The sequence below is a fragment of the Astatotilapia calliptera genome, chromosome 17, assembly GCF_900246225.1.
Source record: "Astatotilapia calliptera chromosome 17, fAstCal1.2, whole genome shotgun sequence".
Taxonomy (NCBI): domain Eukaryota; kingdom Metazoa; phylum Chordata; class Actinopteri; order Cichliformes; family Cichlidae; genus Astatotilapia; species Astatotilapia calliptera.
This window is the reverse complement of record NC_039318.1, coordinates 2,574,149-2,601,927: the sequence shown is the minus strand read 5'-3', so window position 1 is coordinate 2,601,927 and position 27,779 is coordinate 2,574,149. Positions and strand designations below refer to the sequence as shown.

The 27,779-nt window shown below is 40.0% G+C and overlaps 1 protein-coding gene and 1 long non-coding RNA gene across 2 annotated transcripts in view; one reads left to right on the top strand and one right to left on the bottom strand.

The window, feature by feature from the left end:
* The window catches only part of LOC113009462 (serine/threonine-protein kinase pim-2-like), a 512,014-nt gene that overhangs the window by 275,953 nt on the left and 208,282 nt on the right, over positions 1-27,779 (bottom strand). The window lies entirely within an intron of this gene.
* LOC113009472 (uncharacterized) lies at positions 2,731-14,450 on the top strand. The gene is made up of 5 exons (XR_003270185.1): positions 2,731-2,895; positions 4,033-4,093; positions 5,549-5,686; positions 13,633-13,742; positions 14,130-14,450. It is a non-coding gene; the product is annotated as an uncharacterized LOC113009472 (long non-coding RNA).

Below are 27,779 nucleotides of genomic sequence, written 5' to 3'. Positions count from 1 at the left end.
AAAACATCATTTACTCGTGTCGCGTTTGTCTAATATTAAACATGTGACTGTGATGAGTGAAAAGAAAGATTACTTTGCTACTGTCTGCAAACACATTTGGAATGAAGCTCATTGGAGTAAAAAAAGTGTCAGAAATCAAATCATTAGAGATCACGATATCCTGAATTTCGTTTCCCCCCCCCCAAAACACTGGCTCCGACAATTCCCATAATGCAACATAATGTCACACAACACTAAAATCAAATGCTTTGTCATCGTCTGCAACATTCCTTTTGACAACTAGAATATGTGTAATTTCCTGTGATAAAAAGTATTCCATGGTATGTAAGCTGGAGGTTCTTGCCTTATACAAATATGAGTCTGACTCTCTCACAGGGGAAATCTTAGCCCAAGTAAACACTTTCTTTTCTCCCTCTTTATCTCGTCTTTCTCCTGGCTGGCAGTCAGTGGCTGCATTAATGGAGCATGCTGCTATAAATAGACCAATCGCTTTCACGTCGCTGGTGATTTCGTCTGTGTTTGAGTTGTTGACATATTTTGTGTGGGTTTGCACATCGTTTCTGCCCCAGCCTGTGAGAAAAGTGGAATCTGCTCAGATTTGTATCTCCCATATCATTTCTTAATGCAGACCTGTCGAGAACTACTTAATGACAGAAAGGTCAGCTTGCTCTTTTTCACCAATATTCTGATTCCCATTCAGCTTCAAGTATTTTTCCACTGTACTTTTGGACTTTCTTTTCTCTGCAGAGTGCTGTTCTCTCATATGACCAAGGATATAAAGATCACTACACGCTTGCGCCCGTTAAATCCCTGCTGTGCCCTTTCAAACCTCTCACCTCGTGCCCACTCTGCACTTGCTAATGAACTGCCTGAACTGTCAGAGTTGTCTCTGTTCCTCTCCTCTACTCATGCGCGCTGAAATCTTCTCCCAGTTAGCTGATGTTCATGGCTGCTGCCTGACTCCTAACAGCTCTATCTGCATGCGCTGTCAGTGAGACTGATGGCTGACACAACAGAGAGGGATCGGGAGGAGGGGAGGTGGTGGTACTGTTTGGAAGTGTGTGTGTCTGTGTGTGTATGGGGTGGCAATCAAAGGAGGCCAGGCGATGACTCAGAGATTTTGAAGCGCAGCCTTCTCTGGTTGCCAGCCTGCCTGTCTGTGTGGCTGACAATATGCTGACTCCTCGCCACCTTATCGGATACCCTGGTTGGTCTCGGCTCGGTTTGGTTACGCTCTGTCCCGACCCAGACAGTCCTTTCTTGCATGCTCACATTTTGGACCAATTTAGGGGCCAACTGTGTTGCTATAAATACAGGAATATATGATGTATGTTATCGTTTGCATATGCTCATATAAAGTTTAGGCTGACCCTAAAAGGAAATTTCTAAGCTACATCTGTCACTGCTGTCCAGACATTACACAGCATGTTATCATTAAGTATCGGTGCATCTATCTGTGTGTTTAGTTTGGTGTCAAACATTGTTAGGCTAGCAATATTTAAGTTCCTTTTGTAAAAAACAATGTGATTACATTTCTTGCAGTAAGTTAGATGAAAAGATTGCTCTCCCATCTAAGCACAAAGAGATGGATCTTTAAGGTAATTATCTTAGCTTATCTTAGCATAATAAACGGAGCTAGCTAGGAACAGCTAGCTTGGCTTTTCCATAGATCAACAGTACACCTGCTAGCACCTTTAAACTCGCTATTTCAAACACTGAGTCTTCTGTGTATAACTCACACACTAACACTAACACTAAAAATGACTGTTTGTCATCAGCTAAGAAATGCTGTGGGGACAAAATCACATACTGGCATTTTGTACAATGTAAATGTTCACTAATGTGGTAATAAGGCCAGGCTACTCCATTATGCTTTTTATGCTAACATACCCTGTCTTTCTACTTTTTTTCTAGAGTGGTATTGATCTTTTTAAGGAATCCTCAGCGGGGTGGTGAAAATATCAAAGTGTTCTTTCATGACCTATCTTTTAAACACTCAGTCCTGGGAAGTTTGAAAGAACTGCAGGTGGTCAACTTTAGAGGTCTGAACTTTTTATTCTCTTCATTATGTACCATTGAAAATAATCCATATTATATAAACTTAAACTGGACCAGCACAGTGGTGCAGGGGTTAGCACTGTGACCTTGGCATGTGAAGCTTCTGGGTTCTAACCTCCTCTTTGCCTGTGGCCATTCTGCGAGAGTTTCCTTTGGATGCTCCAGCTTCCTTACAAACGTCTTGATGCACGCTCAATCATCCAGGTAAGTAAATGCTCAAAAGTTGATTCTGTTCATCTGGATGTAGCGTTTTCAGAGAATTTGCATATTAATGATCAAGGAACTGACCTCCCAGTACACTGTTCCTTCAGCAGTGCTAGTTTCAATCATTATGCAAATGTACTTTTTATAAGATTGGGGAAACCTGCAGTTAACTGAGACTTCCATTTGCTTGGATGAAATTGGTTCCAAAAAAGTATACAGTGGTGCACAGAAAACTTCCTTGTGATTCCTTTGGTCACCAGCAGAATGCATGCAAGACAATGAATTGTCTGCAGATACTCACTAATTAATCCCCAATTGGTACTGAAACTGTGAAAAGTGTGGCATAAACCAGAAACAGGGAACCTTCAAAATAAAGCTTGTACCTTTTGAAATGTTTTGGTTGTAATGGTAAGGCACAAGCTTTACTTTGAAGGCGAACTTGCTCGATTTCTGTTTTTGTCACACTTTTACAAATTTCACTACAGCTTGGAGAGTGTGCCAACAAGTTAGCGTCTCCCATGCAAACTGTGGGTGAGTTTTGCCTGAGGAATTAATTGCTGACTTAAGCCAACTTTCATCTAATACGAAAGTTGGCTTAAGTCACTCCTCGGAAACAGAAGATTTAAACAACAGGTGGGTTGGGTTTCTGTGCTCACAGCCAGAGCTGTGTGCCTTGCATGAAATGCTAAACTTAGCTTTTTATTTAATAATTACATGGATAATCTTTTCAAGTACTTACTTTTCAAGTAATTGTTTCAAGTATTTCTTGTTCTTTGGAATTAATTTACTTCAACACAACACAATAAAGTTAAAGTTTTAACTTAAAGGTTTTGTCTGACCCACTACACTGGCAAAACATCTTGTTTTAGCAGAAATGTCAGTAGAAATGCAGTGTAGTACTCCTCATAGTATTTAATATCCTCATAGTAGCTACAAAGTAATTGACGCCTTCATATACAACATGTGTTTTCCTTTCATTTGAGTCTATTTAACGGAAACATGAACTATGATCGGTTATGTAATCCAGATTCCACTACAATGTCTGTGTATGGAGTATCTATGTTTTTATATTTAGGTTCTGCTTTGGCTGGCTTCAGAATGAAAAATATCACATATCATACACACAGAGCATATTTTCTGTGCACAGTGTTATTTCCCAGGTGCCATGGTTACTAACAGAGTTATGTTTACATAACCACCTTTCTTTTTCTCACCAAGCTGACAACCTGTGAAAGAAGAAGATGGTGTGAGCTTTTCAGTCTACTCTCCTGTCTAAGATATTCAACAGCGAGGTGCCACCTGTCAGGCTGTGAAATCATTATTACTTCATGTTTGATACAAGGAGAGAAAAGACTGCTAAAGACGTGGACTTGTTGCAAGAATGGTGTTTTTTTGTGCCTGTTAACGACAGGCACAATGCAGGTGGTAGAATTCCATGAAACTACTGTACAGGTGTCCATGAGGGAGGTGCTGACAGCAAGGAGCCAGACAGTGCTACACCAGGAATGTCCCAGGTGTAAGACACAAGTGTTCAGTTAACTTTTCTTTGATTAAAATTTGGATTACATTAGAAGTGGGTTCAACAAATGCAATTTTTGCAGCTTCCATAGGGTGAGAGGTGGGGTACACCCGGGACAGGTTACCAGTCTGTCGCAGGTCTACAGAGAGACAGACAACCACTCGCACCCACATTCACACTTATGCACAACTCAAAATTACCAGTTAAACTAACCCCACTGTATTTTCTGTACTTTGCACCACTTCCCTCAGAGCACAGGCTCGCAGGATCATCCAGCCAATCCAGTTCTGATTTCAAGAAGGCCAAAACCAAGTGAGTCTGCATAGATTCCCATGTTTAAAGTCTAGGTTTGTGATTACATCTCGTGATGAAAAAGCTGATAGGATCTGTGCAGATTAATCACAGCATGCACTTGAAAGGTTGTGAATCTCTTTTGGTCTTTTTGTGTTTCCTGGTGGTCATTTCCCAACACATCGTGTTCAGGCTTTTCCTGGCTCAAAATGGGCCTTTGGTGGTTGACTATGCACATATGCACTATGCACAGTTATGGCATCTGTTACCTTGATTAACAAGAACCTATACATTTTTCCACCATTTTAAACAGTTTTCTTTGCAGAATTCTCAGTTGAATGAGTGTATGTTTGTTACTTGCATTAAAAAGATATAGAGATCTGCCATTGTAGGTGGAACACTGTAAGCTCAATGGCAGGATGACTCAGTCAGAGTGGAGGAAATCCATGTGGGAGGAAAGGTTGGGAGAGGACACTCCTGAGAGCTTGTGGACCAGGGAAGCTTTTCATTACCAAAGCTCCAGACGCTTCTACAGTCCTGCAGCAAACAGCAGCATGTTTCAGCAGTATCAGTGTTAGAATTTAAGAATCTGAATATTATTTTTGATTAATTTTAGCCTTTTTTAGGCAGTGGAGGGCAGAGAGTTTCAGAAGGTGGGTGTCGATACAATAGAGAGAAGTTCCAGACCCCTAAACTATCCGTGTGTCTCGTTTGGGTGGTACGCTATGCAGTATGTGGTGACTGATGATGGGCACTTATCTCACAGGTTGAGGGAAAGATAACAGCAACTCTAAAAGAAGGGAAAAAAGAAGTGTTGGTTTGGAATAGCAGGAACTATTTTTAACGTGGTGGGTGTTGTGGAAACAGATACAAATCCATCGTTAGCAGCTGAATATGTAGGTGCTTGGCTTAAAGGCTGCAAAAATAAATTTAACAACTTCGCATTACTGAAATATCAGCACCACATATTACTGCTGTGTATAGTACATATACAGGGAAGAAGAATCATTTTATCCCAAAAGATTTCTTTTAAAGGACACTATAATACACTTTCATCCATCTGCTGCTGTTTATCTGGGTCTAGTTTGCGGGAGCAGCAGTCTAAGCAGAAACGCAGGCCACCTCATCAGTCTCTTCTGGGGGAACACTTAAGCATTTCCAAGCTAGTTGTTACAACCCGGCTCAAAAGCTGCAACACAAATAAGGAGACGAATACCAGCGTATCTGTGAGAAGAGGTTTTATCTTAAAATGCATAGCAGGTTGGCTAAAATGGCTGGTCCCACCAAGGCAAAGACCAGCGAGCCTTCTTGAAAGCCTGCTTCAGGTATGCTTTTATCCACACCTGACTAGGTGTGATCAATTAGCACCATCTGAACACACTGAGGAGATTAGGGGCTGCAGAGGGGCGTAACACTAGTCAAGAGATATAATCTTTCCAGTGTGGCTTGGGTCTGACCTGGACTTTCTCCTGGTAGGACATCCCTGAAACACCTCACCCTAGGAGGTCCCAGAAGGCATCCAAGTAAGATGCCTGAACTACCTACCTTGGATGTGGAGGAATGACTCTGAGTTCCTTATAAATGACGCAGCTTCTCTCGCTATCTCCAAGCCAGGTACTAATTCTTATCCCAAACACTTCTCACGCAGCTGGACATTGTGGCTAGATGAACCCAACAGAACCACACTATCCTCAAAAAAGCAGACACAGGATCCTGGTCTTTCTCAGGTCAAAAATGTAGTCCACAAGAATTCTGTACTTTAGGCCAGTCTGAATCGGTCATTGTGGACATGTAAGCACAACAGCCTCCACCACTCACTGCCATTTCGTACAATATTTACACCACAGTGATGGCTAAAAGTGAAAAACAAACCATGGGCATCACGTGTCAGTGAGAGCACATGTTGCAAGCTGCTTTGTTGAACGTTGAATATATCAGAGAACATCATTAGCCTTTGTTTGTAGCAGTAATAACAGTGATAAATGTGCTCTCAGGTGTTATCTCTGAAACGATAAGTGATGTTTTTCATAAAAGAAAAGGCCTTGGTGGGCAGCTGTGCCATCTGTGTGAAAACAGCGACTCATTTTTCCCTGTTTGACACTGACCTCACTCACTTCCTGCATTACACAGCTTTATACTTTGCCTTGAAGTTTATTCTTTTTTGTGTTGATTCAAAAATTGCACCTATACTTATGCATTTTTCAGATCCTTTTTCAGGAGCCTTTTTGTGTACTTTACTTAGCCTGATGGCGCACACAACGGCCTGCATGTTTGCAGTGTTCAGCAGCAGCTCTGGATGTAGCGTGAGAATACTCTCTCCCAACCAACCACAACCCACATGCCACTGACAATGACATCGCTCTGCCCGAACCAGCCGATGAAGCGCTTTTCATTGAACATGAGGATTAGAATCCAGTGGTCCCTCGCTTCCTCAGAGGCCCATCCAACTCACACAACACACATAACATCACATAAGATCAGTGGAAAAGCCGTAGACGGATACAGTGTTGCTGTGTATTTTATTTGGCTTAACGTTTCTAAAGAGGGTAAAATTGACTTCCAAGTCAGAATGTTTGGATATATTTCTGTTCCTTCTATTGTGACAGAATTGTGTGTAGTATTAGGTACAGCTAAATGCTTGCTAACAAGTTAACATCCCAGTATTAATGTAGTAGTAGTGCAGTAGTAGCATGCAGAGATTGGATTTTCTGCTGCAGAAGAAGAAAAACAAATCTTCCTCCACTGATTAACAAGACAAACTGGACCAGATGAAAACAAAACTTGTCCTGATTTTGTGCTGCACTGCATGGATATCTTCATTTTTTCCGCTCCTTCTGGGCTCAAGAATTGTAGTTAGAATATTTACAATTCGCTAACAATATATCATCAAATATATAAAGCAAGATATATGGAATTATGTAGCAAAAACAAATTCATAAATAACTCTAAGTCTTATATTTTAGATTCCACAAGGTAGCGACTCTTTGCTTTGTTGATAGTGCTGCAAACCTTCGGCCTTCTCTCAATGAGCTTCATGTTGTAGTCACCTGTCAGGGTTCATTTGTGGCATTTCTTGTCTTCTTAATGGGGTTGGGACCATCAGTTGTGTTGTGCAGAAGTCAGGTTGGTAAACAGCTGACAGTCCTATTTGACAACTGTTAGAATTCATATGATGACCTAGAACCAGTCAGCTAAGTCAAGACAAACGACAGTCCATCATTACTTTAAGAACTGAAGGTCAGTCAGTCGGAAAATTGCTACAACTTTGAACGTGTCCTCATGTGAAGTTGCAAAAACCATCAAACTGGCTCACACGAGGACCGTTCCAGGAAAGGACGACCAAGAGTCGACCTTTCCTGCTGAGGATAAATTCATCCAAGTCACCAGCCTCAGAAATGGCAGGTTCTATCTGTCAAACTCTTTTTTCACTTTCCCCTCATTCCTTGAACAAGACCTCAATATACTTTAACTTTTCCGCTTTGGATAGCAATTAGTTCCCGAACTGGAAGGGGCGCTCCATCTTTCCATATCTGCACCTCAGATTAGAGTCCAGATAAATGCCACACACAGTTCCAGTAGCAGACACATCTCTACACCAACTGTTCAGAGGAGACGAATGTGGTCTTCATGGTCAAATAGCTGCTAAATACTAAGGAAAAGCAACAAGCAGAAGAGATTTGTTTAGATCGGTGGAAATCTGTGCTTTGGTCTGATGAGTCCAAATTTGAGATCTTTGGTTCCACCTGAGGTGTCTTTGTGTGATACAGATATCAATATAAAAATGTTTTGCGTGATTTCACACTTTTTTGCTTACTACATACTTTCATATCTGCTCATAGTTTTGAAGAATTGCAATGAGAATCTGCAATGTAAATAATCATGAAAATAAAGAAAAGCCATTAAATGAGAATGTGTGTCCAAACTTTTGACTGGTAGTGTATGCATAAAATTAGGCTTCTGGTAGTGCACACGCTTGAAGGATAACGAGCGTCCACAGGGCGAGTGGGAAATTTACACACACACACACACATATATATCTATGTATATACACTACTACTACTACTACTACTACTATTGTTCAGCTTGCTGCTTTGGGAGCTGCCATCGTTTTTTGGGGTTATTTTTCATGCTTGTTTGTTTTTTATAACCAAATGTGACTATATTTGGATAAGATGGTATCAAGTAGCGCTAGTTCTGGGTAGCTGACGTGTGACTAAAAGCAGCAGCTACACTTAATTTTACATACAGTTTGTAAGAAGGGGAAAATAGATTTTTTAGGTTTTGTATCAGATTGCATATTTTGTTTTGTTTTTTTTGTTGTTCTTTTACTGTAAAGATTATTTTAACATCTTGGCTGTGGGGACAAACTTTAGCATAAATTTTATATTTTTTGTGTCAGTTTTGTTTTAATTGTTGAGGAACTACAGTTTCACTGACGTTTTCTTCATCCCGAGGTTATTGCTTGTTAAAAAGCAATCCAAATGTAATGATCTAATCTTGGTATGAGTTTTGCTTATATTTTTATCAACACTATAATTACACGATCCATTAATCAGCCACAGCCAGGTTAAAAAAAGCCCAGCTGTTCTTCATTGTTGTTATTGTGTAAGAGGCTATGAATGGATTCATGTGCCTGTGAGGCGGCTTATAGATGAGCCTTGGCACTTCACCGTTCACGGCTAATGGATTCACGAGTGGCTCTAAATAGGCCATGGCACACGAGCAGTCCAATGGCAGCAGCCAGGCCATGAATAATGCATGGAGGTAGATTCAAAAATGACTTCCGGCTTCAAGGTTTTTACTGAAACACTGCTTTTGAAGAAGTAAAGAGGCAGAACTTTTAATGTTTATATAAGAGTTAAAAAATATTTAGATTTTTGTCCAAAGTATTTTCATGTTCTTGTTAAAAATGCCAGATACATTTTGCCATCATCAAATGATTCTTCGCTTTACTGTCTTCTTTTATTATTTACACTGATATATGAGGGCTTTTAGCAAGTATCAGTCACCACACCCTCCATTGCTTTTCAAATCAATCATGTTTTCTTCTTACTGGTTTGTCTGTCTTCACACTGCAGCTGAAAATAACCGAGCTGAAATGGCTTAAACCCTTCTCAAGTACATAATATGCATATGCGCGCGCGCACACACACGCGCACACACACTTCAATCATAGCTTGACATTTTAAAATAGCAACATCCATAAGGTCATTTTAATATTCTCAGTCATCCTTGTCGGCTTCACAGATTAATGTCAGTGGAGCAGGGCTTACAGGAGTGACGCCGGCCTCTTATTTCGCTGGCCAGCGATGATGGTGGCAACTTATTGTAGTGACAGTGGTGAATGGGATTACAGAGGAGCTTCATGGCACAAACCAGAGCTCTGGAAGAGAGGCTTTTTCATTTCACTGAAGAGCTATTTTTAAGTGTTGTCAAACCTGCCTGCAAAGAGCGCAGTCCTTTGATGATTATGAAAGCTGTGTTTTTGTAGAGATGACAGTGAAAAAAAAGGGATTTTTTCTGTTGCCATTAGTCAATTTTTCTTTCTTATAAACTCAGAAACATTGGATTGGAAACATTGGACATAATGGCATCTAGTGTCTGATAAAGTCATGCCAGTATGCACAAAAGAGCAGTGAGATCAAACTGGTACAGTGTTAGCAGATAATATCAGCCAACATTTGCTTATTATCGTTAGGCAGGAACAAAGCAACATCAGCATTTCTTGCACTTGTGTCCGGTACAATCATCAAATGTACTACAGCTCTGACCTATACTGTGAAGTTTATTACCTGTTGCCAACAACAGATTCTAATTAAATGCTAATTTCTTTATTATTCATTCAGTAATTGTTAACTTTCTGCATATATTTCAGTGCTGGAGATGTAGTATACAGAAGGTAAGGCTTCTAGGTAGATCAATATTTTATTTCCTTTTAACCCCTGAAAGAATTTAGGTCTTTAGCTGCTAAATGTTAGACTATGTTCATCAGTTAGTCATTATCTTTACTGCTATTTCGGTGTCTCAGTGGGGTTATAAGACGCTTTTGGGGAGAAAAGTGGTAAAAGGACCAGTTCTTATGTAACGCTTTTCTACTCTGAGCATTCGAAGTGCTTTATACAACAACAATAATGTATGAATAACACCGTTGGTGCAAAAACGTTAGTTGCCTGTCAAACTGTGTTACCCTCAGCATTTGTTATAGATTCAGCTAAACAAAAACCACAAAACAACAACCAAAAGATGTGTTTTGTGACACAATTTGTTTCTGTGTTAAGCTGTCATCCTTGTAGTGCATGTAGATATAACACTGGTTTATCATTTTAGTTAAGTGGATTTTTTTTAATGCTTCAATGATTCATATGTCAGTGTTAAGCACTTTAGTAAACAAGCACACAAACAAACACTTTTTCCACTGAAAATGAGTGAAAAAGAAGCCAATAAAAGCCTGGAGAACTATTGCTCAACACCACTGTAAACATGAAACACAAGAAAGTCAGTTTCCTTGGAAGCAGTAGTATACACAAGAAATATAGATCATAGACTGAATTTGTCACGGTGGGGTACACCGGTGTGTTTGTGATACAGACCCAAAAGCAGACACTAGAAAGATGAACTGAAGTTTAAAGCAAAGGCAAGACTAAAACCTGAACTGGGATAAACTAAACTCAACATGAACACATTGACATGACCGTGATGTCAATCTGAACGGGCACCTATGAAAACTGTGATTCGAAATATGAACAAGGACTTGATGTCATGATCAGGCTGTGTGGCAGGCAGGAAATAGGACCCAAACGCAAACTCACGGGAAAACAGGACTGAACTCAAAATACAGCTTTATTGCTGACAAAAGATGACAGCGATACAAAATAACATGAAACTAAACTGGGATGTACTAAGGAACTGACTTACGAGGAAACACACGGAGGGGCACACAGTCATGAGGGAGAACGCGACACCGAACTGAGGGAGACGCAGACATAAATACACAGAGGGTTAACGAGGGAAGTGGGAACACACGGGGAACACAGGTGACACTTATAATCATAACAAGACACGGCAGGAGTAAATGCAACACTGATGGGAGACTGTCAAAGTAAAACAGGAAGTACACAGGTTCAGACAGGAGGAGAGAGCACGGGGAGAACACAGACATAACGGGCTGGGGAAAACATGGAATAAAACACAAGGAGAGACGAGGGCTCACATATACACAGAGGGGCACACAGGGGGTAAGAGTCACAAGGGGAAAACACACAAGGAACAACGTAACAGAGAAACCCAGGAAGCATGGCCTAAATAAGGAACAATACACAAATACATGAAAACTAAGAATACTGGGCCACCATGGCCCAGGACCATGACACTTGAACAAACGCATGAAAACAATCCTGAAACCTACTGTGACCTGAGATAAGCAGACAGACCAACACTGAACAGAGGAAGACAGAGGACTTAAATACACCGAAGGGTAATAAGGGAAGTGGAAACACCTGGGAAAACACAGCTGACACAAATAATCATGACGTCACAGGGAAAAGTAAAACTAAGCACAAAGAACATAGAAACAAGACTTTCAAAATAAAACAGGAAACATGAAGAGACATGAACTGGGACACGCAAGCTTGACACAAGAGACAGAGGGACACAGGAGAGCGGCACAAGGGGAACCTATATAGATGAGGAAGCATAGAAAAAACAAACCAGTCTAAAACTCAGCCAAGACAAACTAATAATAGGAATAAGAATACTAGCACATGATTTTAACATAATATTAACACAAGAGATCAACAATACAAGATAACACAAAACACTGGGACACAGATCCAGCCCCTGACAGAGTTCATTTTTATTTCAAACATATACGTTCACCAACATTTCATAATATCATTCCATGCAGTTGTTTGAAAAGGCAGAAGTGTTTAGCCCTACTTCCTGTTTACATCTTAATTATTTCCTCATCATCTAAATTTGAACAACAAAACTAAAACAATGGTTTCAACTTAGAACATAACATCACAAAAATATTTCCTCATATTCAAATAAAAATATGTTTGATTTACTGATTTGCAAAAGAAAATAAACATCACTTTGACTGCTGTGTTGCGTTAATTGCATTTTCTTCATTCTTATACTTATTTGAAATTTCTTTTTTGAGTTTTATTTTAAACTAGTTTATATCACTACTGACCTTTATTTCTTCTTCTAACTCGTTCCAGAATTTAACTCCCGCTATTGAAACAGACATCCTTTTCAATGTTGTTCTTACTCTTTGTAGTTTTAAATTCCACTTCACTCTTAAATTATACCACCCTTCTCACTCTAAGAACCATTTACTTATTTCGATTGGGAGCATCCCTTTCCTTGCCTTATATATTATTTGCACTGTTTTAAACTTCACCAGATCCTGGAATTTTGTAGCTTGCGTCTTAAGAAAGAGTGCATTTGTGTGAGCCCTATACCCCTCCTGATTTATTAGTCTAATAGCCCTTTTCTGCATTATGATTATAGTCTGAATATTACTTTTATATGTATTTCCCCAAACCTCTACACAATAACTCATGTATGGTAATAGTAAAGCACAATATCACATGTACAATGTTTTCCTATCCAGGAATTGTTTTGCTTTCCCCAAGACAGCAATGCCCCGAGCTAACTTTCCCCTCACATGAGTGATGTGTGATTTCCAACAGGCCTCATGATCAGATAGATAGATAGATAGATAGATAGATAGATAGATAGATAGATAGATAGATAGATAGATAGATAGATAGATAGATAGATAGATAGATAGATAGATAGATAGATAGATAGATAGATAGATAGATAGATAGATACTTTTGGGAATTTGGTTTTAAGTGGACATTACATGATCATTACATGTGGCTTTTCTTATTTAGTTTCTGTACCTGTTAGGTTTGTTTGTCTGCACAGACACAAACAGGCAGAGGATGTGACACAGTAGATGTAACCTCTCAGAACATTACCCCCTCTTCCTCGTCCCTGACCTGCACCATGCTGTCAGCCTCCCGTGCCTTATTCACTGATTGTTACCCAACAGGGGTTTATGCCATGTGCTACAAGCTAGTTAAGTATTTATCAAGCTTCTTGTGTAAGCTCCGGATGGCATGCACCTGCCAGTTGCTTCTCTCTCTTCTATATCTCCTGCCAAGCTCGATCTATTTTTCTTCTTATTTGCTGACTATGTGTGTGTTTACAGGATACCCAGATGTCACCACCAGATCTTCCAATTCAGCTGCGGTGTGTGCATGTGTTGAACTCAAGATGTGATATTTCATGATAATGCTTGATTCTGATGCAGCATCATAACTTTAACCTGCCATCCTCTGAGGGATGTGCCACGTTCCTCATAATGTGAGCTTAAGCCCAGCTGTAAATCACCACGGGACAAGTAGAAGCCGAGACAGAAAATCTAACAAGTAGTGATTGAGCTCCTCTGCTGCCACAAGTCAAGGTGGTTTTTATAGCGCTGGTTTGTGATGAAAATCTCGGCTGGCAGATCAAACTGAAATTCCCATTGTGCTCTGTGGTGGTAGATGGGGAGAGCAGGCCAGGATCCAGTCTGTCAAGAGATCAGTGGATTATACCCATCACAAGTCCTGTCAGCAGAGCCATTTGGAGAAGGGGCAGAGCAGTGAGTGAGAAGGTAAAACTCATCCCCAGGGTTCGGCTTTGTCTTATTGATGCAGTATGAGCAAGGTGAGGACTAAGGTTGTCCTATAGGAGCATTTGTAGAGGAATTAAAACTGTCTTGTAAAGATGTGGGCAGCCTGGTTGACCAAAGAAGAGAAAAAAAACAGAACTAAGTTGTTAATGGGCTAGTTTAAGGCTCTACTCAGTGTTTTCACTCACTTTATAACTCTCATACCTCTGTGCATCAATCAGAATTAGGTAATCATGAACGACTGTGTGTCCGTACCTGCAAAATAAGACTATTGGAGAATGATGTGGCTATAATTCATCTAGCACATTACTGTGCAAGTTTTGAGTCATGCCACATTTATTTGCAAAAACACTGTACTTCTCTGTATAGCACTTCCAGAACCAACCTGAGGAGGGCATTAAACAGGCAAAGGAAGCCTACAGGAGGAGGACAGGGGGGTTCTTCACTGATAACAACCCCCACCAAGTGTGGAGTGGCATCCAAGCATTCACCAACTGCAAAGGCCAAAGCCATGCATCCTCCAAAGCAGCCTCAAACTCACTGAGAAGCTAAACACCTTCTTTACTTGGTTTAAGACCACCCCTCCACCTTGATTCAAGTATTTAAAAGGGCACCTTAATCAAGGGATGGACCAATGTTCTGTCTACTATCTTTAGGAACATTGTTACTAGCAGCCTGCCAATAAATAAATAAATAAATAGAATTTCTAATGTTTCCCATTTCTTTCATTGTATCTACAAAATATGCCAACGATACCACAGTCTGACAGCCACTAAATAGTATTTATTTGAAAACCTAATGTATGTCAACACGGTCTTCAGTGTGAAGAACAGATAGCTGTAATAAAACATCTATAGCAGAAGAACAATATCTGAGAGAAATAGGAAAAAAACAGCAAAGACCTGACACAGGACCTAAGAGATGATTCTGGCCCTTCCACTCATCCATCTGCTTTTTGCTAAAGCCACATCAGTGATGGTCTCAGTGGTCAAGTAGCTGTCAAGAAGCAATTGTTAAGAAAGGCAACTGGACTAAAAATCAGTGGTAACAGAAAGTGATCAATCCAAATGTAACTTTTTGGTTTAAATTATCATCAATATGTACAGAGGAGGTCTGAAGAGAGGTACAACAGTTAGAGTCTACAGCTGTGTGTAAAGCATGGTAGAGGCTCTATCATGGTTTGGGGCTGCCTTTCTAAATAGAGTTGGGAACACAGAGTACAGTCAGATTTTGATCCACTGTGGAATACCATCTGGAAAGTGTCTGTTTGTCCATGGCTTGACAATGATTCCAAACACACTGGCAATGGAGTGAACACATACTTGGATAATGGAACATCGGTCATGGATTGGCCACCCCAGAGACCGGGGCTCAACATTACTGAAACAGGATTGGATCATCTTGTGAGGTAACAGAACCAAAGCCAACATCCAAAGAAGAGTTTTGTAAAGTCAAGACAGAATTACACGTTACTTGCTTAAGAGAGTTCAGGCTGTGTTGAAGAATAAAGGTGGTCAAACCAAATGTTGACTTTGGGGTTGTGCCATGAAGGGTAAGTGCAGCCAGATGAAACATGCAGACCTACCTGTTTGTGATTAGGGGAGCCGAGAAAAGTAACTGCTAAATGAAGTTTCTGCTTGATAATCTGTGTTTGCATGTATGTTTGAACATGTTTCAATAAATAGGTCCACCTACAGGGAGTGCAGAATTATTAGGCAAGTTGTATTTTTGAGGAATAATGTTATTATTGAACAACAACCATGTTCTCAATGAACCCAAAAAACTCATTAATATCAAAGCTGAATGTTTGTGGAAGTAGTTTTTAGTTTGTTTGTAGTTTTAGCTATTTTAGGGGGATATCTGTGTGTGCAGGTGACTATTACTGTGCAGAATTATTAGGCAACTTAACAAAAAACAAATATATACCCATTTCAATTATTTATTTTTACCAGTGACACCAATATAACATCTCCACATTCACAAATATACATTTCTGACATTCAAAAACAAAACAAAAACAAATCAGCGACCAATATAGCCACCTTTCTTTGCAAGGACACTCAAAAGCCTGCCATCCATGGATTCTGTCAGTGTTTTGATCTGTTCACCATCAACATTGCGTGCAGCAGCAACCACAGCCTCCCAGACACTGTTCAGAGAGGTGTACTGTTTTCCCTCCTTGTAAATCTCACATTTGATGATGGACCACAGGTTCTCAATGGGGTTCAGATCAGGTGAACAAGGAGGCCATGTCATTAGTTTTTCTTCTTTTATACCCTTTCTTGCAGCCACGCTGTGGAGTACTTAGACGCGTGTGATGGAGCATTGTCCTGCATGAAAATCATGTTTTTCTTGAAGGATGCAGACTTCTTCCTGTACCACTGCTTGAAGAAGGTGTCTTCCAGAAACTGGCAGTAGGACTGGGAGTTGAGCTTGACTCCATCCTCAACCCGAAAAGGCCCCACAAGCTCATCTTTGATGATACCAGCCCAAACCAGTACTCCACCTCCACCTTGCTGGCGTCTGAGTGGGACTGGAGCTCTCTGCCCTTTACCAATCCAGCCACGGGCCCATCCATCTGGCCCATCAAGACTCACTCTCATTTCATCAGTCCATAAAACCTTAGAAAAATCAGTCTTGAGATATTTCTTGGCCCAGTCTTGACGTTTCAGCTTGTGTGTCTTGTTCAGTGGTGGTCGTCTTTCAGCCTTTCTTACCTTGGCCATGTCTCTGAGTATTGCACACCTTGTGCTTTTGGGCACTCCAGTGATGTTGCAGCTCTGAAATATGGCCAAACTGGTGGCAAGTGGCATCTTGGCAGCTGCACGCTTGACTTTTCTCAGTTCATGGGCAGTTATTTTGCGCCTTGGTTTTTCCACACGCTTCTTGCGACCCTGTTGACTATTTTGAATGAAACGCTTGATTGTTCGATGATCACGCTTCAGAAGCTTTGCAATTTTGAGACTGCTGCATCCCTCTGCAAGATATCTCACTATTTTTGACTTTTCTGAGCCTGTCAAGTCCTTCTTTTGACCCATTTTGCCAAAGGAAGGGATGTTGCCTAATAATTATGCACACCTGATATAGGGTGTTGATGTCATTAGACCACACCCCTTCTCATTACAGAGATGCACATCACCTAATATGCTTAATTGGTAGTAGGCTTTCGAGCCTATACAGCTTGGAGTAAGACAACATGCATGAAGAGGATGATGTGGACAAAATACTCATTTGCCTAATAATTCTGCACTCCCTGTATTTCCCATTTCCTAGCAAAATATCAAAAAATGAGGGATGAGTCCAGTTTTGCACAGTACTGTAGGCACAAAAGCAACCTGGTTACTGATGAAGGAAAGATCAAAGTTTGGTTAATTGGAGTTTAAATTGACCATAGATATAAACGTGTGACTGGTTGCCTGCTTGTCACAGACTCCTGACCTGTTGAGGGTTTACCCTGCCTTTCGCCTCATGATAGCTGGCATATGTTCCACCTGTTCAATTTATAACCCTAAATAAATGGAAGAAAATGAAGGATCAGTCAAGGTTTGGGTTAAGATACTGAACACGTGTTGTCATATTTACCACGATGTGGTTAAGGTTACAGGCTTTCATGATTAAATGGGAGACCAAACACCTTCTCTGTTGAAGTTCAATGTTTTGTTGACCCATTCATCCACCCCCACCCCAACATAGTGAGTGAGTTTGTCACTCACTTTATCACTAGTCCTAATAGCTCTAGAACTTAGTGAAGTCCTGAGATGAACTATCTCTGACTTTGGTGACCTCTTGGCTTATTATAACACTACCAAATTATGTCGTTTTTAGGTTTTAGACTGTGATACCACCCTGCTATTGTTGAGATTTTGGATTTGGGGGAGATGTGCTCGTTGCCTTTTAGGTGAGCCTCTGCACCCTGTGGTCACACTCTGATCTGTGTGTAAGTTTCTTTGTTGGTTTTTTAGTTCAGGCACAATTCCATTGTTAAACTTGTAAGGTTGAGTCTTAATCTCCATTAATGAACCAAATAAAGTTAATTACTAAGAATAAAATGAAGTTAATTTATTGTCTATGAAGCTTTTAAAAGTTCAACTTTGGCCATATCTACATATTTCAATATGTAGTTTTCAAGGCAAACCTTAATATAATAAAAAATCTGCATGTCCTACAATTCAACCTTTCCTGCCCTTAGTGGGTGGAATTCTTGTGGTGGATGCTTGTCACTCATCTTAATGAGATAAGTGTTCAGTCAGCTTGGCTGTGCCTTGTGGTTTTTGGTATCCATCTGAATAAGTTTGCAGATACTTTGTCCAGATATTATATAGAAAATCTATTTCATTTTTCCAAGAGTCCATTTGTTTTTTTTTGTTTTTTTAGCATCCATTAATGAACTATAGGGCTGCTGATATAGGCTGATAACATAGCACCATCTTCATTACCTCCTGCTTGTTCATTCAGCAAATAACAGGTTTTCACCAGGCCAGTAATATCTATCATTGCTGTGGGAAAGAGAGGACGTTGAAAGCTGGGGAAAAGGGAGCTTTTAATTGCCATTAATATTTAAATATGCCTCGTCGAAGGCCATCTCTCCTTACAGCATCCATGAAGACGTCGAGTGACATCTTTGCACTCGATGACAGTGGTGTCATCAGTTCCATCCTGCAGACCAAGAACCATTGAAACTGAGAATTACAACATCTAAAAATAAGTTCTGTTTACCAAGACTGACCTGTGCATAACCCTGTGTCAGGGTTTGTATCCTGAAACGTCCTGAAATTATAATTGTGAAAATGCACTAAAACATGTTGGACTTAGCTTACCTTGATGCCATGGTAACAATAATTAACATGCAGTTAAGGTTGTTTTCTGGGTACAAACCTAATTCAAATACCTCATTTTTGTTCACTACTTGCCAAGACGTCGATATACAGACAGAAACATGGCATACAAAGTCAATTTTTGGCTTATAGTTACAAACTGTGGAGAAATGTTGGAAATGCATACATTTTATATCAGTTTATTTGCCCACAGTTATTTGTAAAGTAGAGTTGTGTTTTAACCATTAGCTGCTGTTCATTTAGAGCGACCTAAATAAGTAATAAGAGGTCATTATTAGCAGCAATGCTGATAACAAGTCAGGTTAAGATAATATTGCTTCGATATTTAATGGATATAGCTGTTATTGTGTTATTTTACCCATTTACCTAACGTCAAGAGATCTTCTGAGCTTTATCATCTGTACACGTGTATGCTTCCACGGCATGTCTTTATCCTGTCTTCCTTCTCTCCCCCCAACCAATCACAGCAGATGGCCCCGCCCCTCCCTGAGCCTGGTTCTGCTGGAGGTTTCTTCCTGTTAAAAGGGAGTTTTTCCTTCCCACTGTCGCCAAAGTGCTTGCTCATAGGGGGTCATATGATTGTTGGGTTTTTCTCTGTATGTATTATTGTAGGGTCTACCTTACAATATAAAGGTCATTGAGCCAATTGTTGTTGTGATTTGGTGCTGTATAGATAAAATGTTATTTAATGGAATTGAACATTGGGTTAATAAGCAAGTGTTAGCATGCCAGTACACCAAGAGGCAACCTTCAGTACTAGATGGGTACTGCCGGGGCCCCCATGGTCTAAGGCATCATGACAAGTACAGACCATCATCTCAGCAGATTAATAAAATCAAACTTTTATTTTATTTGTTTGATTTTTATGAACAGCAGTTGTTGCCATCTCTCACTATATACAGTGATATAATGAACATAAAAATAATTAACATAATAAATTAATATACATGTCTGTGTCTTCATACATGATGGAAGTGAACAAGCGCTTCTGGCCTGGCAAAGCTTCCAGTGGGGAGGTTATCTATACAGACTCGATGAGGCATTTTTTCCCCAGGTAAGAAAAATAGAAGGCTGACTCTAAACAGACTGTGAGCAGATGGTGGATTACTGTGTCAAGAATTAGCACTGCTAAATATTACAAATGAGAGTCAACACACACACACTCTCGCAAATAGGCTACTGAGAAAGATGCTAGCTATTGATCAGCTGGGATTTGAGTCTTCCTTTATGATTACTGTGACAGCAGTGCTTATCATTGTGCAATAACACCAGTCTGTGCTTCCCACAGTAATCACTCTGGAGCCAAGTGTTATGTCTACTAGCTGAATGGAAAATTGCAGAGGTGGAATATTCACCCCCACACACTCTCAAGCAGAATGCTTTGCCTGGGTGCTCAAGACTCACAACTAAGGTCCCATTTGCATTTGATGGTCTCATTAAACAGCCCATTAGGAAGCCTTGCTATGCGGACAGGAGACTTTTCGTGGCAATTTGCAGTCTGATGGCCATGGGGTGCGTTCCTGCGCTGCTCTACCAGGTGACCTTGAGAAGTTGATGGCATTTCTCCTCCTGATGAAGCCTTCACAGTTAGCATTTGGGAACAATGTTTAGTCTGAGAGGTTAATATCAGGCTGCACTTTGGACACAATTACAAATTCTGCCTCTGATAATGATGTCATCTAATTAGCATTAATAAATATATTATAAAGCTGCACTACAGCCAGGCTATGACAGTGCTTTTGTACTATCTTCCTCTAGATTCGAGTAATAGCCCAAGTTCTATATTTTAAGTGTGCTTGTGGCAGAATTTGAGTCCCATTGTTAATCCATAATGTTTAGCATGATGCCAGCCACCCTTTGTAGCTATAACAGGTTCTAGTATTCTGGGAAAGCTTTCCACAAGGTTTAGGAGTGTGTTTGTGGGAATCTTTGACCATTCATCCAGAAGCCTATTAATGAGGTCAAGAAGGCATCCAGAAACTTTAAATAATGAAGTTATGAGGACAAAAAAAGCCTGGCTTACAGTCTCTGCTCTAATTCATCCCCAAAGTTATTCTGTATCGGATTTAGGACAAGGACTCTGTGCAGACCAGTCAAGTTCTTCCACATCACACCAAACTCTCTTATCCATGTCTTTAAGGACATTTGCTTTTTACACTGATGTGTATTAGGAACATATTGGAATAGGAAGGGGCCAGCCCCACACTGTTCCCACAAATTTGGGAGTCCAAAAGAAGTCATGAATGGACTTGTTGCACAGGTGGCATCCTATAACACTGGAATTCACTGAGTTCCTGACAGCGACCCGTTCTTTCACAGATATTTGCTAAACAGTTTGCTTGATTTTTATACACCTGTGTCCATGAGAATGAGTGTAAGCACAGTTAAACGGTCTCTGTGCTGTTTGGGTAATCTAATGCAGAAGTTTTGTACTTGAACTAATCATTTAAAGTAACTACAGATCTCAGATAATTGCAATGAGTTAAAAATGTTTTAAATGAAATATGCTTGCACCAGACAGTTTATTAATTACTTGTGGCAGCAAATATTTAAACAGCCAATCAGCATGCATTTAGTGGACTTAAGGCTTACAGATTAATATCCACTGAGTGGTGGTTCTCTTTGTTGGTGGTGGAGGTGAAAGAGGAATGGTGAGACACATTTATGCTGACAGAAAGGCTACACTCATTACAGTCAATTGATGCCAATGAGCCTACCTGGATGTACAACACATTTAACCCTTAAGGAGGTAGGCAACAGCAGCAGGTGCCACTCCTGTCAGATATGAACAGGAAACTGAAGGTACAGTTGCTATAAAGTCAGCAACACCAGATAATGGAAGACTGGACAAATGTACCAGCCTGGTCTGATACATCTTAATTTGTGCTGTACGAATAGTTCAGTTAGTGGATGGAGTTCTAATCATGTGGTGGATGACCAGTTTTGCACCAAATACTAATCAAGGCCTTTATGTTTTACCCAGCTTCTATTGGTTATTTTCATTAGGAAATCATCTTGTGTCATGCATGACTGACCTCCACAGCCACCAGAAAAATGTCATGGTGAGTAGTAGTGAAGGGAAAATGAACACAAAGCGAAGCCTGGAGTCAGGGTCACCTTGTTAGATGCCCTTTGCTCAGGGAGCAGACCATTTTGGTGTGGGTCACTGCTTTCAGCCAATAGCAATTAATTCATGGGAGGAAACGGTTCACATCACAGGCCAACTTGTCAAACTAACTATTCTTTCTCACATAATTAAAGAGAGCTTAATTTTTTCTTATAACCAACTATAGTCCAATACTTTTTTGTACAAAATTCTGTAGAGCAATGCATTAGCAATAGAATGAAAGACAAAAATACAGGGAGAAACTTCAAAAAGCATCACTGTGTCACTTCTAAGAGGCCATAGTAAATAAGCAGCATTTGAGCTGTAAACTGCCTATCTGGGCCAGCACATGTGACAAGACACATGCTGGGAAGCAAAGCAGCGTAGAAGAGTGAGTCAGGCCTATTAAGAGAGCAGTTCTTTAGAGTTTTCTAAGTGGACTAGGTTAAGAAACACACCATATTAATTAGGCAGGTCTCTGAAGTTGTGAGAAATGCCACAGCAGCAGTACTTCAGTCAGTTCTTCTCTTTTTTTAGATCCACTATCATATTGTTAATGACAATTCAACAGAGCTATCAAGTGTTATGTCTATGAAGAGTCCTGCTTTGTGTACACACACTGACAGTGAGCTGACTGTGTGAGGAGGGGAGTGCACACCAGTTAGTTACTGCAAATGCACTCAAGTTGAAAATTAAATTTCCACCAATTCCCCACAGTATTACTAACAGAGGAAGGACACCGTGTGACTGAGAGGAGGCACGCCTGCAAGCTTCGGCAGCTAATTATGCATCAAATGAAGAATAACGTGTTGACAGTGTGCAAAAATTGTGACGTTATTCCTCTCCAATAAGCAGTAATATAATTACTTCTAGCAAGAACAGCACTCTTATCTGGCTCAAGAGTTGAATAGCTTCAGCCCCTATAAAACACTCACAAGTTTCAGAGATGTATAGTATATCTGTAGTTATTAAGTAACTTTTAAAATGAATTGTTGAAAATAAATTACCCAGGTTTTAACTTGGGCCCTATCACACAGGCATAGATACCCGTCAGTGACGTTTATTGGCGGTTGCTAGGGTGAAATTGCTTGCAAAGCCTCCTTGCAGTTGTTGGTAGCCTCGGTCACCAGTCGTTAGGAGACCTGGGTCGCTGACCCAGAGTTTTGAGTTTTCTTTACTATTGTACTTTGATTCTGCCATTATTTATTGTTTCTAGTCTTTTGGTTTCTTTGTTAATGTTCTGGTTTCTGTCTGTGTTTCTTAGTTGCTTTGTCTCCCCTGTCTGCTGTGTCCCCTTGTCAAGTCCATGTCTGTGGGTTATGTTTCCTGTTTTACTTTGAAAGTCCTTGTCTCATGTTAATGTATCTGGTTTTGTTTCCCTTGTCTCGTTAGCCCTGATTTGCCACGGCATCTTTTTATGCTTGTCTGGTTAACTTAATGAAGTTTTCTCAGTGAATAAAATCAACTCAATAACTGTTAGTTTCACGAACTATGTTAGCATCTGTTTGTGTGCAATGCATCCCAAGGTTACAGTGTATATATAGTCCTTACTAAAATAACATTAGAAAAATTAAGCACATCCTCACTTTAAGAGGAAAAGTAGCAGCTGGTGTATTCAGGTGTGTCTAAATACAGGGCAATAATCTTTCCAGAAGTGGACATTCTTGCAAATCCAACCCAAGGTAAGATTGTGCAATGCTTAGAAAAACTGCAAAATACCTAAGAGCTACCTCTCAGATTCTGAGGGCCCCAGTTAAACTAGAAAAGGTCTGAACGAATATTGGTTGTTTGGAAAGACTGCTGGGAGAAACAGACAAAAATGCCAAACTTAAGGCTTCAACATTTCAAATAGTACAGTCAGGTTCATCTGCTGGTGCTTTTACTGGAAAAACATGCATTCAAATTCAGAAATGCCACAAATTAAAGTCTTAAGCTGGACCATCCCATGCATAAAGATGCTACTGTGCCCCATCTCTGGTCAAGGTACATGTTATACTTTGGAATAATACTTTTTTGGGGGCAGATCAACCACAGCTATCTTATGGTTCAATCAATCAATCAATCAATCAATCAATCAATCAATCAATCAATCAATCAATCAATCAGCACATTTAAAAAGAACACAGGTTGGCCAAAGTGCTGTACATAGTAAAAAAGTAGATCAAACACACACAAAGAACAAAACAAAACTCAGTCACAATTAAAAGCTAGAGAGTAAAAATGTGGTTGCCTCTAACTCGTGTCTGATGCTGACTTGACTTGCTCAGGTGTGCAGTTCAGCCTGTTTGCCTGTTTTTACTTTTTCTAGAGGAATGATTCTCAACAGCATGTGGTGGGGTCAGTGGTCTATGGGTTTACTTTGTACTGTCTGGATCTGCATGGTGGCTCAAAATCTGATTGTATTTTTCTGCATTAATAATTCTGTAAATTTTAAAAGATCCCCTCAAAATCACTGACTGAAATGCAGACAGACCCTTCACCACATCTGTAGACACTCTCTGCTAAGACCTCTTGTTTATATATATTCTTTGCTGAGATTTTTCCCGATTCTTAATGCCATGACTCTCAGATGCTGTAGAATCTTAGGCCTGCCACTTCTTCTTTTGTCCTCTACTGCACACCCATGATGAGATATGTCAAGTTTTTATCAAGAAGCTCTTTGGGAATCATCTTGTTGGTGCTACAATGCTATTTTATGCCTGTCAAATTCTGTTATTTTTAGTCTTAAAAAAAAAGATTTAACTGAAGAAATGGGAACAAATTATGTGTTTTTGCATCAGGCTGCTAATGACATAAAAATAAAGTCTCATTGGAAGCAGGATATGAAGAAATGATGGCTGGCTTTTTCACAATACTATATTCCTGCTGACTGGGAAAAAATGCTAAAAAATGGTTTGGGTCTTATTGACTGGTGGATATGTCACCAGATAACAGTCAGTGGTGTGAAAAACGATGACAAGAACAGGGCAGTTTCTTTGCAGCAGGCGAAGCTCCCATTTGTTGGAGCAGATTTGCAGTCTGGAGTCCCATATCCACACTCCAGCTAAAAGAGCATGTGGTGATATATTCAAATGTTAGTGAATAATCATTCCTGTACAACATAAAATGGATGAATAAAAATATAATGAAATGTAATTATTGTTTATAGAAATGCTGCTAACAGTGCAATGGAATAAGACATCATGGGTAGCCAGCGGGTCAGCCCCTGTTGGTTGGTTGACTACAGTTTTTAATGATGACCATTTTTTTGACATCAAAGCTCAAAGCTCACTCGCTCGGCTTTATTTACTTTTAAGGCAATAGTAGAATATTTCGTATATAAACATTATGTAGGAGTAGGAACTTAATATTGATTTGTAAATAACTGGACATGAATAACTGTCCCTAGGGTTAGGGTTAACCCTTACCCATAAAATGATACTACAGTATATTTCTAAGCAGCTCATTCTCTAGTCAAGGTTCTCTTTAAAGATATGACACATTTTGGGATCAACATGACAGGAAGCCAGAAATGTAAAAGTGAGGTCAGAGGTCAAAGGTGACATGATATTTGGATGTAAATCATGTCTAATGTTTTAAAAATAAAAGGCATTTCATGAAAGTTTGACTTTATTTGACCTTGAAGTAGAGGTAAGAGGTCCAAAGTAATGTGATATTTAAATTCCCACTATATTCCCTATATGCCTTATGCCTATATGTTGTAATTACAAACTATGGGAGTAAGAATTAAATAGCTTTACATCTAATTTGTATAGAATCATTTTGACCTTCGGATTAATCTGCTGACCTTGAAGGAGAGATAAGAAGTCAAACACTCATAGTTTCTAAGTTTAAGGTTTTTTGTCAATTTTTGACCAATGAATAGTTACGCTGCCCTTGAAGGCCTTGGTGGATGTAAAGCAAATTTTAATGGAGTTTTAACATCACCCCACTCTACAAAGTTTACCAGAATTAATTTAGAACTTTTTGAAATCCCACATTTGCAGACAGAATGAAACACATGCACACAAACACTACCAAAAACACAACCTCTCTGGCAGAAGTAATTGCTAACATTAATGGTGATTCCATTCCATTCAGGGAGCAACTTTAAGGCCCCTGGTGTGAACTGTTTGTATAAAACTAGTAACTTAAGACACTGCACAAAACAGGAAAAAGAAAAGTCTTCAGCAGTAACTCAGAAACACAAGACAACAAACTGGGGGGAAAGCAGTCGGCAGGGCAGAAAAATAGAAGGACACACAAGAGGACAAAAACAGAGACACAGGGACAGACACAGAGACAGGAAGGAAAAGCGCAGAAGATGCATAATGTAAGTGACTTTTCAAAAGATGAAGGAAGTCACTGAAAAGAGAGAAGAAACAGAAAACACAAGCAAAGCACAAAACTTGCAAGAAAAAAGTAACACTAGAAATAAAAATGAATTAATATAACAGAAATGGATATAGGTGTCCTTGGGGGGGAAAAGGCTTTTGGTAGGTTTTGACAATAAAAATACACGTGTTTCAAAGTGGGGTTTACCTGGCAGCTCTCACGTGGACCTATAATGTGAAAGCTGGAAAACAATTCCTCTCACTGTTTTTATCTGCTTTCTGTTCCTGTGCTTCTGGCTGGCATGACTCAGGGAAATATTCACTTTTGAGTTTTGTGCCATCAAAGACACATGTGGGAAGGCTTTGTCTTCTGGGAAAGTGTGGAATGAGAGAGATCCGACCTCTGGGCTGGTGCCAGGTATTGCTCAGAGGAGGGTAGAAGCCAAGCAGTGTGCCTGGTGTTAGTAACACTGAGTCCGGTGCTGCCTGATGGATGAATCACAGTGAAATCCTTCCAGTCTTTGCTTCTGGCTTCATTCCGGGTCACTAGGAAGAGGTTTTCTATCCGGCTGTCTCTGTTTTGAGATATGTCATCACTCAAATGTGTGTAGGCATACACTTTCCCTCAAAAACCACCTGATAAATTTTCGCTTATATGGTGGGACATTGATGGACAGAATCACCACTGGACCTAACCCCACTAACTGCATGCCTTTAGACTGTGGGAGGAACCAGAGCACCCAGAGGGAGAACTCACACAGACAAAGGGGAACATGCAAACTCCACACAGGAAGGCCCTGGCCAGATGGTGGATTTGAACCCAGCACCTACTTGCTGCCAGGCAAGAGTGCTAACCATTGCTAACCATTACCTATCTCAGATTTTAAGTCCTCAATCTATAAAAAAAACTTTTTTGGGTGTGCTATTGTTCAGTGTAACAGCGGTGTACACACAGTTCATTTTTAAGCAAACCACCATAAAGTGTGAGTACGTTGTTGGGTCACCATGTAAGTAAAGTAAAAAGTAAGTAACATTTTATTTGCATAACACCTTTCAAGATAAAAACCACAAAGTGCTTCACAGAAAAGCTAAAACATAGCTAGAACAGCTGAAACACACATTAGCATTGAAGTCTGAGAGTTTTTATGACTAAAATAGATACCGCCAACAAAAGGTCCCAAAGTGTGGTTTGTTGTAGTCAAAGTGGCTGGGGATGCTGGTGAAGACATGGTGATTTTGATGCTAATAACAGGGGGAGCACGAATCTTGCTGGGGAAACTGAGAATGAAGATTATGGCAAAAGGACGAGCGTCACAACGTCCATGACGTCCGTGGCACCCAGACTCTGGAATAACCTCCCCGTTCATATTCGCACTGCCGAGTCTATCCAGTCTTTTAAATTACGTCTTAAAACTTATTTTTTTACTTTGGCTTTTGATTCTGTCTAGTTGGCTGTTTTAGCTTGTTGCGTTGTTACCTATTGTTTGTTGTCCTCTTCTATTGTTTGTTTTAACTGTCTCATGTTTTTATTGACAGTGAAGCACTATGGTCAACACTGTTGTTTTTAATATGTGCTATATAAATAAATTTTGATTTGATGATGAGTGTAATCAGTTCCCCAGGCAGTGATGATGAAGACGACTGCTTGCACGATGAAGGAAATGGAGCTGGTAGCTGCGATCATGACAATCGTGGTATAAGATAATGACTGGAAATGACATGGTGAAGAAGTTTAAGACGCTGATTAAGAGAGAGTTGTGACGAT